The following is a 13,732-nucleotide window of genomic DNA, read 5'->3' on the forward strand; positions in this document are numbered from 1 at the left end:
ATTATTAACTATTAACTATTAAATATTATAACTGAAATAGGTAGAGATGTTGATATTACCAATATCAAACTGATTTGGAATACTGTCATATAGTACCTTAATCATTCAGATTTTTCCAGGGAATGGAGACTTGAGTTTAAAAATAGCAATATTAGAACATGGATTTATTTTCCTTAATTAATAAGTACTTAAACATTTACAAGAAAGGCATATAATATAGGTAATTTTGTGAGAGCACACAGAGAAAATATTTGCTTTTCCTACTTTGTTCGCTATTGAGAATCACATACACAAATCTTATGTGTTTCATGGTATATGCTGATAATTTAACTACCAAAAAGGTGGGCTTGTAAAATTAGAAATTATGATTTATTTAGCACTGGAAGTCACTGTATTCATGTAAGAAGAACAAAATTATTTAAATTAAATATAGCCATTCTTAAAAGTGATACATAAAGGTTGGGTTTTTTTATTCTCTCATATATTAATCCGTTTTTCTCTTTTGAGAGTGACAATTTCATTTAAACACTGTCTAGTGCTTTAGTTCATAGAAGCATTGGATACTAGGGACCATATTAAATGTACCATAATTTTCTTGAGTCTATGCTGAGCCCAAGTAGGAAAATAGTCACAGCCCTTACCTCTCAGGTAACTTAGTGTCAGTTAAAAAAAGGTGAACAGAGTGAATTAGCCAAATTGCAACACTAAAGCCTGAATGGTGATGCATACTATGTATGTGAATTTCCCAAAGATAATATTACAGATAACAATATTGTCAGAAAATTCATGGAAAATTTGTAGCTTGAGAGTTGAATTGTTTGGGACTTCCATAACAGTTAATGGTTGCTTTAAATCACACTCCATTCCCTAGTAATACGAAGAAAAGCTAATTACAGAGTATTATTTCAAGCTGTAGAGAATTCTGATTAAAATTCAGAAGAATAAAACTTAGTTTTTCATTTTAATAATAATGAACCCTTGTATAAACCTTTACAAATACCGGAACTTCTACAAGTTGTTTCACATACACTAAATGATTTAATTCACAGAACAACCCAGGTGTTGGAACAACAGCTGGCTCAATTTTAGCTGTGAGGACTGTGGTCCCAAGAGATTGTGTAACTTGCAGGAACTCACACAACTAGCAGATAATAATTCAATCAGTCCATCCAGGGAGGACTGTGCTCCTTACTCATGACACTATACCTAGGCTAAATTTGGTGGACAATGTGCATTCCCACCAAGATGCAGAGATAAAGACAGGCTGGGGCAAGTGGTGAGACAGGAGATGCCCAGGGTGACATATGGAAGGGAGTACCCACATTAAGATCTGTGCAGGTGCAGGATCAGCCCTGAACAGGACTGAGAGAATCTGAAATTTTCCTAAGAGCTTCACTCTCCTCACTCTAGACCAGGTCCTGGTGAAAGAGGAGAATGGAAATAAATGATTACCAATAGGTCACCTAATAATCCTATTAAATACAATTTTGCTAGGTTATGTGCTATAAACCTGGAGAGTACAGAGAACATAATATAATCATAGTTGCAATTATATAACTTTAATAAATAATCAGTTTAAATTTGATAGGTCTAATTTTATCACTATTACTTCATTCAGTTCTCACAAATGAGCAATTAAAGCCTAGAAAGTTTATATAATTGCTTAGTGTCATACAAATAATTGATCAAGGAAACAGGATTCAAACCTAAGGAGGGAAAAATAAAGCACTGGCTCCAGTCACAAATCTATGTGCAAGTGGTCAAATTATCCACCTTTAGTGAGTCTCAATATCCTTCTCTTTAAAGATGAGTGAGGTTAAAATGGTTACTAAAGAATCTTTTTTTGAAAGCCAACAAAGATAGTGGCAATTCACATAGCACACAGGGTAAAATGAAATAGCCAACCTCTTTTGTTCCTCTGTTCACTCAAGCACAGGTGATGAACACCTTCCATGCTATCCCTATTTTCCCAGGTTTAAACCCTTTTAGTGTTTCTGGGTCTATGTTCTCAAGTGAATTTTTCTGAATAAAACCCTCTTATGCTTTCCACTTAGTATCTTATCAAAAAATTTAATTCTCAAGTGGACAATAACCATGCTAACAATATTTTAACTGTCTAATAGTATGAACTGAAAGATAGGAACAAGTGTGCTCAAGATTAAGTGATGCATGGGGAATGAAGGATTCAAATAGGTAGTTGAGAATGTGTGGGAAAAGACACTTTATGGTATAGAGCTACTGAGCGGGAAATGTGTAGAGAAGTACAAGAGGATTGTCCAGAAGAGCAATTAACTAAATGTATGATCATAAGGCAAAGCTCTGGATCTTCTTCACATCTATCAGTGATGTTCTAATGACTGTGCTGTGCAGGGAAAAAATTGTTTATCCAGGACTCTGTTCAGAAAGTATATGGAATAGCCTTAAAGGAAATTTCAGTGGAACTTTTACAATGGTAACCTGTGGGGTTTAACTGGAAAGTGGGAAATACTTATATAGTAGCTTTCTTAAAATAGAAACAATTGCAGTGATCATGAAAGCCAGTATTGTCATCCTGAGACAATCTGAAGAATAAGAAATGTCGAGGAAGGAAGAGTAAGAACACATGCTAAATTTCCTCTTTCTACAGATAAAACACAAACACACACAGAAAGAAAGAAAGAAAGAAAGAAAGAAAGAAAGAAAGAAAGAAAGAAAGAAAGAAAGAAGAGAAAGAAAGAAAGAAGAGAAAGAAAGAAAGAAAAAAGGAAAATAGAAAACAACAGCAACAACAACAAAAACACCAGAAGAAAATGTAACTCAATTAATGGAATTTCTTTTCTTGGACTTTGCTGGTGTTCCCTCCTCCAGTGGTTTCTGTCTGGATTGTTCTTAGTACTGCTTATCATTTTCCTGATGGGCAACAGCACCATAATTTTAATAACAAAGTGGGTTTGACCCCCAGATCCCCATGTATTCTTTCCTTGGCCATTTTTCCCCCTTGGAAATCGCGATGGGTCTGTTACCCTTCTCATAATGCTCATGAATCCTGGGAATCAAAATGAACATTTTTTCTCTGTTTGGTTAACTCATGTGAACCTTTGAACTCCAGTTTATTCATCTATGATATAACATGAGGACATTAACACAATTCAAGAATATGTTATTGCAAGTAGTCTACTAACACAAGAGTAGCTCAGTTAAAATCATTTTAAAATCATTTTTTTTTCATTTTCCCAGATATTATTTAAAGCTATAATGTGCTAATCACATTTCTTTTTAAATTCCTATAGTTTCCAGGTATATCTCAATACAGGAGAAAATTCAGCCTCTATATGTCTCATAAATTACAGACTAAAATATACTTGCTCACATACTCTCTAGCTAAAATATATATTCTCTGCTTTTGATATTTTGACAACTATCTATTAACCATATTTTAAATAATTTATAGTTTTCAATTTTGATTTTCATGTGTTTTGATTTAGCTTTATTATTAAAATGATAATTTATTTTATTTTATTTTATTTTTTTTGGGGGGGTACACAAGGTTCAATCAACTGTTTTTATACACACATGCCTGTATTCCCTCCCTTCCTTGACGTCCCCCCCTCGAGTCCCCCCACCCTCCCTGCCCCAGTCCTCTAAGGCATCTTCCATCCTCGAGTTGGACTCCCTTTGTTATACAACAACTTCCCACTGACTCTTTTTACACTTGGTAGTATATGTATGTCTGTGCTACTCTCTCGCTTCTTCTCAGTTTCCCCTTCACCCCCGCCCCCTCCCATACCTCGAGTTCTCCAGTCCATTCTCTGTATCTGCTTCCTTGTTCTTGTCACTGAGTTCATCAGTACCATTTTTAGATTCCGTATATGTGAGTTAGCATACAATATTCGTCCTTCTCTTTCTGACTTACTTCACTCTGTATGACAGATTGTAGTTCTATCCACCTCATTACATATAGCTCCATCTCATCCCTTTTTATAGCTGAGTAATATTCCATTGTATATATATGCCACATCTTCTATATCCATTCATTTGTTGATGGGCATTTAGGTTGCTTCCATGTCCTGGCTATTGTAAAGAGTGCTGCAATAAACATGATGGTACAAGTTTTTTTTGGGATTATGGTTTTCTTTGGGTATATGCCCAGGAGTGGGATGACTGGATCATATGGTAGTTCTATTTGTAGTTTTTGAAGGAACCTCCAAATTGTTTTCCATAGTGGCTGTACCAACTTACAGTCCCACCAACAGTGCAGGAGAGTTCCCTTTTCTCCACACCCTCTCCAACATTTGTGGTTTCCAGACTTTGTGATGATGGCCATTCTGATTGGTGTGAGGTGATACCTCATTGTGGCTTTGACTTGCATTTCTCTGATGATGAGTGATGTTGAGCATCTTTTCATGTGTGTGTTGGCCATCTGTATGTCTTCTTTGGAGAAATGTCTATTTAGGTCTTCTGCCCATTTGTGGATTGGGTTATTTGCTTTTTTGGTATGAAGCTGCATGAGCTGCTTGTATATTTTGGAGGTTAATCATTTGTCCGTTGTTTCATAGGCAATTAGTTTTTCCCATTCTGAGGGTTGCCTTTTAGTCTTGTTTATGGTTTCTTTTGCTGTGCAAAAGCTTTTAAGTTTCATGAGGTCCCATTCATTTATTCTTGATTTTATTTCCATGATTCTAGGAGGTGGGTCAAAAAGGATCTTGCTTTGATGTATGTCAAAGAGTGTTCTGCCTATGTTTTCCTCGAGGAGTTTGATAGTGTCTGGCCTTACATGTAGGTCTTTAATCCATTTGGAGTTTATTTTTGTGTATGGTGTTAGGAAGTGTTCTAATTTCATTCTTTTACATGTTGCTGTCCAATTTTCCCAGCACCACTTATTGAAGAGGCTATCTTTTTTCCATTGTATACTCGTGCCTCCTTTGTCAAAGATAAGGTGCCCATATGTGTTTGGGCTTCCTTCTGAGTTCTCTATTCTATTCCATTGATCTTCCTTTCTATTTTTGTGCCAGTACCATACTGTCTTGATCACTATGGCCTTGTAGTATAGTTTGAAGTCAGGAAGCCTGATTCCACCAACTCCATTTTTCCTTCTCAAGATTGCTTTGGCTATTCGGGGTCTTTTGCGTTTCCATACAAATCGTAAGATTTCTTGCTCTAGTTCTGTGAAGAATGCCATTGGTAATTTGATCGGGATTGCATTGAATCTGTAAATTGCTTTGGGTAGTTCAGTCATTTTCACGATGTTGATTCTTCCAATCCAGGAACATGGTATGTCCCTCCATCTGTTTGTGTCGTCTTTGATTTCTTTCATCAGTGTCTTAAAGTTTTCTGCATACAGATCTTTTGCCTCCTTAGGCAGGTTTATGCCTAGGTATTTTATTCTTTTGGTTGCAATGGTGAATGGGAGAGTGTCATTAATTTCTCTTTCTGCTCTTCCATTGTTAGTGTATAGGAATGCAAGAGTTTTCTGTGCATTAATTTTGTATCCTGCTACTTTACTAAACTCATCAATGAGTGCTAGCAGTTTTCTGGTAGAGTCTTTAGGGTTTTCTATATATAATATCATGTCATCTGCAAAGAGTGACAATTTTACTTCTTCTTTTCCAATTTGGATTCCTTTGATTTCTTTTTCTTCTCTGATTGTTGTGGCTAACACTTCCAAACTATGTTGAATAACAGTGGTGAGAGTGGACACCCTTGTCTTGTTCCTGTTCTTAGAGGGAATTCTTCCAGTTTTTCTCCATTGAGAACAATGTTGGCTTTTGGTTTGTCATATATGGCTTTTATTATGTTGAGGTAATTTGCTTCTATGCCCATTTTCTGGAGAGCTTTTATCATAAATGGATGTTGAACTTTGTCAAAAGCATTTTCTGCATCTATTGAGATGATCATATGGTTTTTATCCTTCAATTTGTTGATATGATGTATCACGTTGATTGATTTGCGTATATTGAAGAATCCTTGCATCCCAGGGGTAAACCCCACTTGATCGTGGTGTATGATTTTTTTAATGTCCTGTTGCAGTCTGTTAGCTAGTATTTTGTTGAGGATTTTTGCATCTATATTCATCAGCGATATTGGTCTGTAATTTTCTTTTTTTGTGACATCTTTGCCTGGTTTTGGTATCAGGGTGATGGTGGCCTCGTAGAATGAGTTTGGGAGTGCTCCGCCTTCTGCAATATTTTGGAAGAGTTTGAGAAGGATAGGTGTTAACTCTTCTCGAAATGTTTGATAGAATTCGCCTGTGAATCCATCTGGTCCTGGGCTTTTGTGTGTTGGGAGATTTTTAATCACTGCCTCAATTTCTGTACTTCTGATTGGTCTGTTCATGGTTTCTATTTCTTCCTGTTTCAGTCTTGGAAGATTGTATTTTTCTAAGAATGTATCCATTTATTCCAGGTTATCCAATTGATTGGCATATAGTTGCTTGTAGTAGTCTCTCATGATGTTTTGTATTTCTGAGGTGTCCATTGTTACTTCTCCTTTTTCATTTCTAATTCTGTTGATTTGCATCTTCTCCCTTTTTTTCTTGATGAGTCTGGCTAATGGTTTATCAATTTTGTTAATCTTCTCAAAGAACCAGCTTTTAGTTTCATTTATTTTTCTTTTGGTTTCTTTCCTTTCTTTTTCATTTATTTCTGCTCTGATCTTTATGATTTCTTTCCTTCTGCTCACTTTGGGGTTTCTTTGTTCTTCTTTCTGTAGTTGTTTTAGGTGTAAGGTTAGGTTGTTTATTTGGTAATTTTCTTGTTTCTTAAGGTAGGACTGTATTGCTATAAACTTCCCTCTTAGAACTGCTTTTGCTGCGTCCCATAGGTTTTGGGTTGTTGTGTTTTCATTGTCATTTGTTTCTAGATATAAAATGATAATTTTTAAATACAAATGACCAATGGAACATAGCAAGACATTTGAGAAGAGATTTACTAGGTAGAGCTTCAGAAATCATGTCATCAATGTAATTCCTTCAAGTGTGTCATTATTAAACAACCAATAGTTCAGAAAACTGTCAAACATAAGTTTCATGTTTGCATAAGATAAATAAAAGTTCTTGCTTTATAATGCCTGCTGGCCATGATGTTTATATTGATAGATAAATGCAATCAGAATGGTTTCAAATAAAGCATATGCAGAAATAGTAAGCATTATAGCTGCACAAAGTGGAAGGGAAGGCATGCTGTATGTTTGGAAAGGCCTAATGGAAGAGGTGAGAAATTCCTGAAAAATACGTTACAAAACTTGGTGGTGTTCTACCACTGAGAAAGTGGGATGGAAATGTTTCTGCCTTAGAATTCTGTCTCTTAAAATGAGGAGTAAAATGCAATGAGTTTGTTGTGCCCTCAAAGATTAAAAATGAAAATGTATAAATTTCAAACACATCACTTTCATTTAAAGTTAAACCTAGAATTAGATATCATGTTTTTTTATTTATAATTTAGTAAACAGTCTCCATTAGACTTCAGTTGTGTTGAGTCAAGGATAAAAAATGCTAGACATTAATAGAGAATAGAAATCTTATGTACTAATTCTCCCAAATCCTTTTAACTTACAGAATTAAAAAACAAGCCCCAAAAGATAAATGTCTAATTCTACTATCTTCACAGATGGAACCCCAAAGAGACCTACTGGATGTGAATCTCACTTCAGTGATAGAGTTTGTTCTTTTGGGATTATCTGACATTCCCAATCTCCAAATGTTTCTTTTTGTGATGTTTCTGTTTATCTGTGTGGTAACTCTTATGGGAAATGGCATCATCATTCTCATAACCAGGGCTGACCAGACTCTCCAGACTCCCATGTATTTTTTCTTCTGTAATTTTTCCTTCTTGGCAATCTGTTATGTGTCCATCACTCTTCCTAGAATGCTCATAAACCTTTGGATTCTGAAAAGACATATTTCTTTCTTTGCTTGTGCAACACAAATGAGTTTTGTCCTAATGTTTGGAAACATAGAGAGCCTGCTTCTTACAGTGATGGCCTATCACAGCTACATGGCCATTTGTAACCCTCTGCACTATCCTCTCATCACGAACCCCAAGGTGTGTGTCCAACTGGTGGCTGCCTGCTGGGTCACTGGAGTTCCAATGGAGATAGGGCAGACATGCCAGATTTTCTCTCTGCCCTTTTGTGGATCCAACCAAATCAACCATTACTTCTGTGACATCCCTCCAATGCTGAAGCTGGCCTGTGAGGACACTTTCCTGAATGAGATGCTGGTCATTACAGTCACTGTGCTGTTTGTCATGATCCCTTTTCTGCTGATTCTTGGCTCCTACAGTAAAATCACCTCCACCATCCTGAAGTTGCCATCGGCAACAGGAAGAACAAAGACCTTCTCCACCTTCTCCTCTCATGTCATGGCTGTGACTTTATTTTTTGGATCTGGAATCATTACGTATTTATGACCTAAATCCAAAAATTCTTCCAGAACAAACAAGCTTCTCTCTCTTTTGTATACCATTCTCACCCTGATGTTTACCCCCTGATATACACTCTGAGAAATAAGGATATTTTGATGGTTTTGAGAAAATTGCTGCCTTAATAAAAAGTATTAGCTGCTTGATTTGAATTTATTTTCTGTTTTCCTATTTAACTCGGCCATTGTATAATCAGAATGAATATTTAGTTTGTTTTTCCTACATTACTATAGATTTATTATATTTATTCACTCCTGAGCTTATTGTTTTATGTTGGATTTTCTGATATCAGGATTATATCCACAGGGTCACTTGCTGGTAAGTAACTATATTTAGCTAATCTCATATTCAGTTTACAAATTTATTGGAGTTGAGACTTTGTGTGAGAAAATGTAGTAACTCTTTCCTAGTAATTGATATTATATACCTTCTCCACTAAACCCATAGTGAATATTTTTTATACTTTCCTGTTTTAATAACTGTCATTCACTTTTTTTCCCCTTGCATAATGTCTTTAGATAACAAATATGGTAAGCCTTGGAGAGCAGTTGTTAAATATCTATGTGCTTATAATTTTAGAAATTTTACTTTTCAGCAAACTAAATTTGATTCTTTATGATTAACAGAATACTAAGTAAAGTTTAAAAATAGAAATTCTGCATACCAACACAACATTTGGTGGTGTGGCAATAAACTTTGTATCCTTTGCTTCTCTCTGAATTCTTCTTTGTAGACATGCATTGTTGATATAACCAAATCACGCTACTGGCATCTCAATAATTTATTACCTTAACTTTTACTAATGTGAAAATTTTGAATGCATGTTTTCTTTTCAGAGATATAGTACATATGAGATTGAACTATTTTGCCCTCATATAGATTAACACATTCTCTAAGAGTTCTTGACATTTTTTAACTCTTTTGATGGAGTAAATAATTGAAATGAAAATAAAAATGCTTGGGATATTTAGTGCATTATTTTCCAAAGTGTTCATGGTTATAAAGGATGATATCTGAGGAGACACAATCATTGTATTAAACAACAAAAAAAGTTACTATTAAAAAACCAAGAGTCTTGTATTTCTTCAGATGTTTTGAGTTAAAATATAAGCAATCCATTGGATCCATTTTCAGTCAAACTGATTGGGAAATGATGCAATCTATTTAAGTTTTTTTTCTTTTAGTCTTTCTTTTTAAGTCTATTTTTCCTTTACCATAATATGTGTTTAAATAATTTATTTTTCATAAAGCTGTAATTTATTCATCAGCTGCTTCTTTTGTTTAAGTAGGTATCATGGTATAAAGAGACACCTGAAAACACACAAAAAATTAATACAATAATTTCAGAAGAGATAATTTTCACATGAGAGTGATAGATGACACCTGTGATTATAACATCAAGAGGAATAATGGAAGTAAAATTTTTAAAGTTGGTTTTGTATTTTTTTAATCTTTAAAATAATGTGGACCATAATTAAATTTGTTACAATATTGTTTCTGTTTTTTCATATTTTACTTTTTTGGCCTCAAGTCATGTGGGATCTTAGCTCTCTGACCAGGGATAGAACCCTCACCCCCTGCATTGGAAGGTGAATTCTTAACCACTGGACAACCAGGGAAGTCCCTTTGTAGACATTTTGTGGTACCCTGTTTCAATTTTCTGTTGCTTCACAGCAAATTACATGCAAAGTTTGTGGCTTAGAACAGTTTCACTTTATTGTATCACCTATATTGTCAGCTGTACGATTATTCCTTCCATGTAGCATTGATTGTAGTCACTAAGGAGTATTTCCATGGTGACTGACTTGGTTTTCCTGTCTAAAACAGCTTCATGTTACTATATCATGTAGATACAATGATGCATTAAAGAGAGGAATAGTCCAGTTCTCATATACTTTTCATGCCCTAAGGGGGAAAAAACTGTAAAAATACTAGATAGATAAAGAAATAGTTTAGCATAAAATTATAAAATAAATCATACACAGTAAAATGATCCACACTGAATTTGTAATATTAGAATGGTGTTTAACTTAGTTTGTGTAATAAGAGGTTAAAGAACGTTTTCTATCAGGGATAACACTAACATACCTTCTTTATCTCAACAATAAGACTGATAAACATAATTAAATTAAAAAATGTTGAAATGTGTCATTCTGAAATTTGGACCAAGGAAAGGGTTCTCTTTATTGCAGGTTTTATTCAACATTTTACTAGAGATAATAGCCTATGCCATGTAAAAAAGAGAAGAAATATATATGTGTGTTTGTGTGTGTGTGTGTATATATATATATATATATGAACATTGTGAAGGTAGATATTAATCTAATTATTGGCAGATGTTATAGCTATATATTTGGAAAATATTTCATAATTTACAGTGAAATTATTAGACATAATAAATGAACTCAACAAGTGTGCTGGATACAGAGCCAACAAACAAAAATCAATTTATTTCCACATAAAAAAGCATAAAAAATAGACATTAAAAATCCTATTTAAATAGGAACAAATATATTAAGACTTTAAAAGTAATTCTAATAAAAACCTGCAAGAAGTCTATTTAGCAAACTAGAAAATAATCTGAGAGAAATTTAAGATAAGGAACTAAATGAATTACTATATCAAGTTTATCTAATGGAAAACTCAATATTGAAAAGATGTCAATTTTCTCCAATAAAATTAAATTCACTGATATAGAAATTCAATTAAATAGAATAAAATTCCATTGGTGTGTGGGAGGGTAAGGTGGGCGATAGGGCAGCGTGTGTGTGTGCGTGTGTGTGTGTAACTTATGCTGATTCTAAATTTGTTGTAAAATAAAGACAACCAATTATAGCTGAGGTACTCCTGAAGACCAGTTAAGTGAGAAGATTTACTTTATTGGCCAACATGCTTTACTATAATAGTGCAGGATTCAGAGAGTGAAATAGAATTCAACAATTGATAAAGACACAAATGACAAGTAACAGAGAGCCCAACACATATCCCCACATGCATACACACTAAAACAGGGGATAAAAAATAGAAGTAGCCAAGAGAAAATATATATCATAATAATGGAACAGATTTGATTAATGCAGATTCCAATTTGGAAAATATTTAGGACAGAGAGAATGGATTATACCTTAAAAGAACTGGACAAAACCAGTATAAACCTAAAATGGTTTATTTAATGAAATTATCTTGCAACACATAAAGTGAAATTTAAAAAAAAAATCAGAGATGCATTAGGAATACACACAAAAAATACAATAATTGAGAGAAAAGATGGCGGCGAAGTAGAGGGATGTGGAGTGCATCCCTCTCCACAGATGCATTGGGAATGCATGGAAGGCCTCAGTAATTCCCACAGAAACCAGCTGAACACCAGCAGACGGCCTCAGACACCAGAAAGGACCGTGGGGAGCCCAACATAGCTGGCAGTGAGGCATCTACAAAAGCTCAAAGGCGGTGAAGCGGTGGAGCTGTGGCAGACGGGAGGGAGTGAGAAACAAACGGAGGGTCCGCAGCGCAGCTTAGCGTTCCCAGACGGAGACGTCGATCCGCGGTTGAACGGAGGGTCCGGGAGTGGGAGCGTGGGAACCAGAGAGCTGGTTCAGGGTGAGAAACATTGTTGCCTGTAGGGTGGCGGACCGAGAGGACAGGAGGGAGGAGGTCCGCGGAGAGGAGTGCCCGTCCCAGAGAGCTGCCCGGCCATGATGGCGGCTAGAGGCTGCAGGCTCCCGGGCAGGGGGGAGGAGCCGCGCACATAGCCTCTCTCTCTCTTTTGGCACCTTTGCAACAGGCACTGGAGAGACACCCTGCAGGCCACCTAAGGCACTCAGGGATAACAAGCACCCTCAGGTACTCAGGCGGGGCTAGATTAAAACCCCTTGCAACTCCAGCAGCAGGGAGGCTGCAGAGAGAAAAAAAAAAAAAACAGCAACAGCAACAAAAAAACCCGAGAGAGGCCCAACTCTAAGACTTTCTATTTAAGCCTGAGCCACCAGCGTCCCTCTGCAACAGGCACCTCCAAGCCTGACTGAAACAACAGTGCGCCACTGCTCACTCACTTCCAGGAGAAGGAGCCACTATTGGGCCCTCTCCCTCCCCACACACTGACGCTTACAGATGAACAATAAAGGAACCTCTGCTGGTCACAGAATAATGCAAAAAAAAAAAAAAAAAAAAAAAACCCAAGGCAAGGAGAAGGACACTTACAGCTGAGATGCTAAGGAAACAGAAATAGTAGTATCAATACCTAGTGAACCGGTCCATTCTGGAATCAGTACTGGATTTTTTTTTTCTTTTTCTCTCACTTTTTTTTTCTTTATTAAATATGATGTTAGCCCTAAGGGATATACAAGTTTTATAATATAATTTTTTAATGATATTTTTTATTCTTTTTTTTTTTTTGCCTTTTTATATACTTCTATATCTAGCTAAGTTTTTGGTAATATGGACAATATATTTCTCACACTTTCCTTTCATCCCTATATTTTATACATTTCTATTCCTTTCTTTTTATTTGCAAATTTCCAACCACATTATGCTCTTCTGTTCCCCTTTCTTCCAGCCTTTTTAAGTTTATTTTATCTTATAAATACTTATAAGCAACACTATCGGTCTGCTCAGACTCCTTGCTCTATTCTCCAGATGACGCACTGCCTTGGTATTTAATATTAGGCTTTTGTCTTTACCTTAGTTCTTAGTACAGTTGTCTAATTACATTCTGAGAATCTCCATTCTGTCTGGTGGTACTCTGGCTCTTTTCTACATTTGATCCTAGCTTACAAAATCTTCCTGGATTAATGTTTGTATGTGTAAGATGTTATTTGTTTGTTTGTTTGCTTTTGCTTTTGTCTCTGATTTATTCTGTTTCAGTTGTCAATTTCTGTTGGGTTTCTCTTTGAATATCTGATAGCACACTGGGGTTCTGTCAGGTCTTTCTACAGCTTTATGTTCTAATGGATTCAGTAATTGTGTGTCTTATACATGTATGTGTTTCCTAGACTTAATATTCATTTAATCCAATACTTGGACATTACTCTGAGGCTTGAACAGTCTTCTATAAACACCTCTATCACCAGGACAAGCAACCCCAAAAGTTTGGACAACCATGAGGAAACAAAGAAACACCATGCAGGCAAAGGAGCAGGAAAAAAACCGACAAGACCAAATAAATGAGGAGGAAATAGGAAAAATGCCTGGAAAAGAATTCAGAGTAATGATTGTAAAAATGATACAAAATCTCGATAACAAAATAAAGTACAAGAAACAGTCCATAAGAACTCAGAAAAACAAACAGCAATGGATAACAAAATAACTGAAATTAAAAATACCCTAGATGCTATAAT

At 35.6% G+C, this 13,732-nt stretch overlaps 1 pseudogene; it reads left to right on the forward strand.

The window, feature by feature from the left end:
* The first annotated feature begins 7,583 nt into the window (after positions 1-7,583).
* LOC130849944 (olfactory receptor 10AG1-like) lies at positions 7,584-8,521 on the forward strand (annotated as a pseudogene).
* Positions 8,522-13,732: the final 5,211 nt, after the last annotated feature.

This window comes from Hippopotamus amphibius, chromosome 3 (genome assembly GCF_030028045.1).
Source record: "Hippopotamus amphibius kiboko isolate mHipAmp2 chromosome 3, mHipAmp2.hap2, whole genome shotgun sequence".
NCBI lineage: Eukaryota > Metazoa > Chordata > Mammalia > Artiodactyla > Hippopotamidae > Hippopotamus > Hippopotamus amphibius.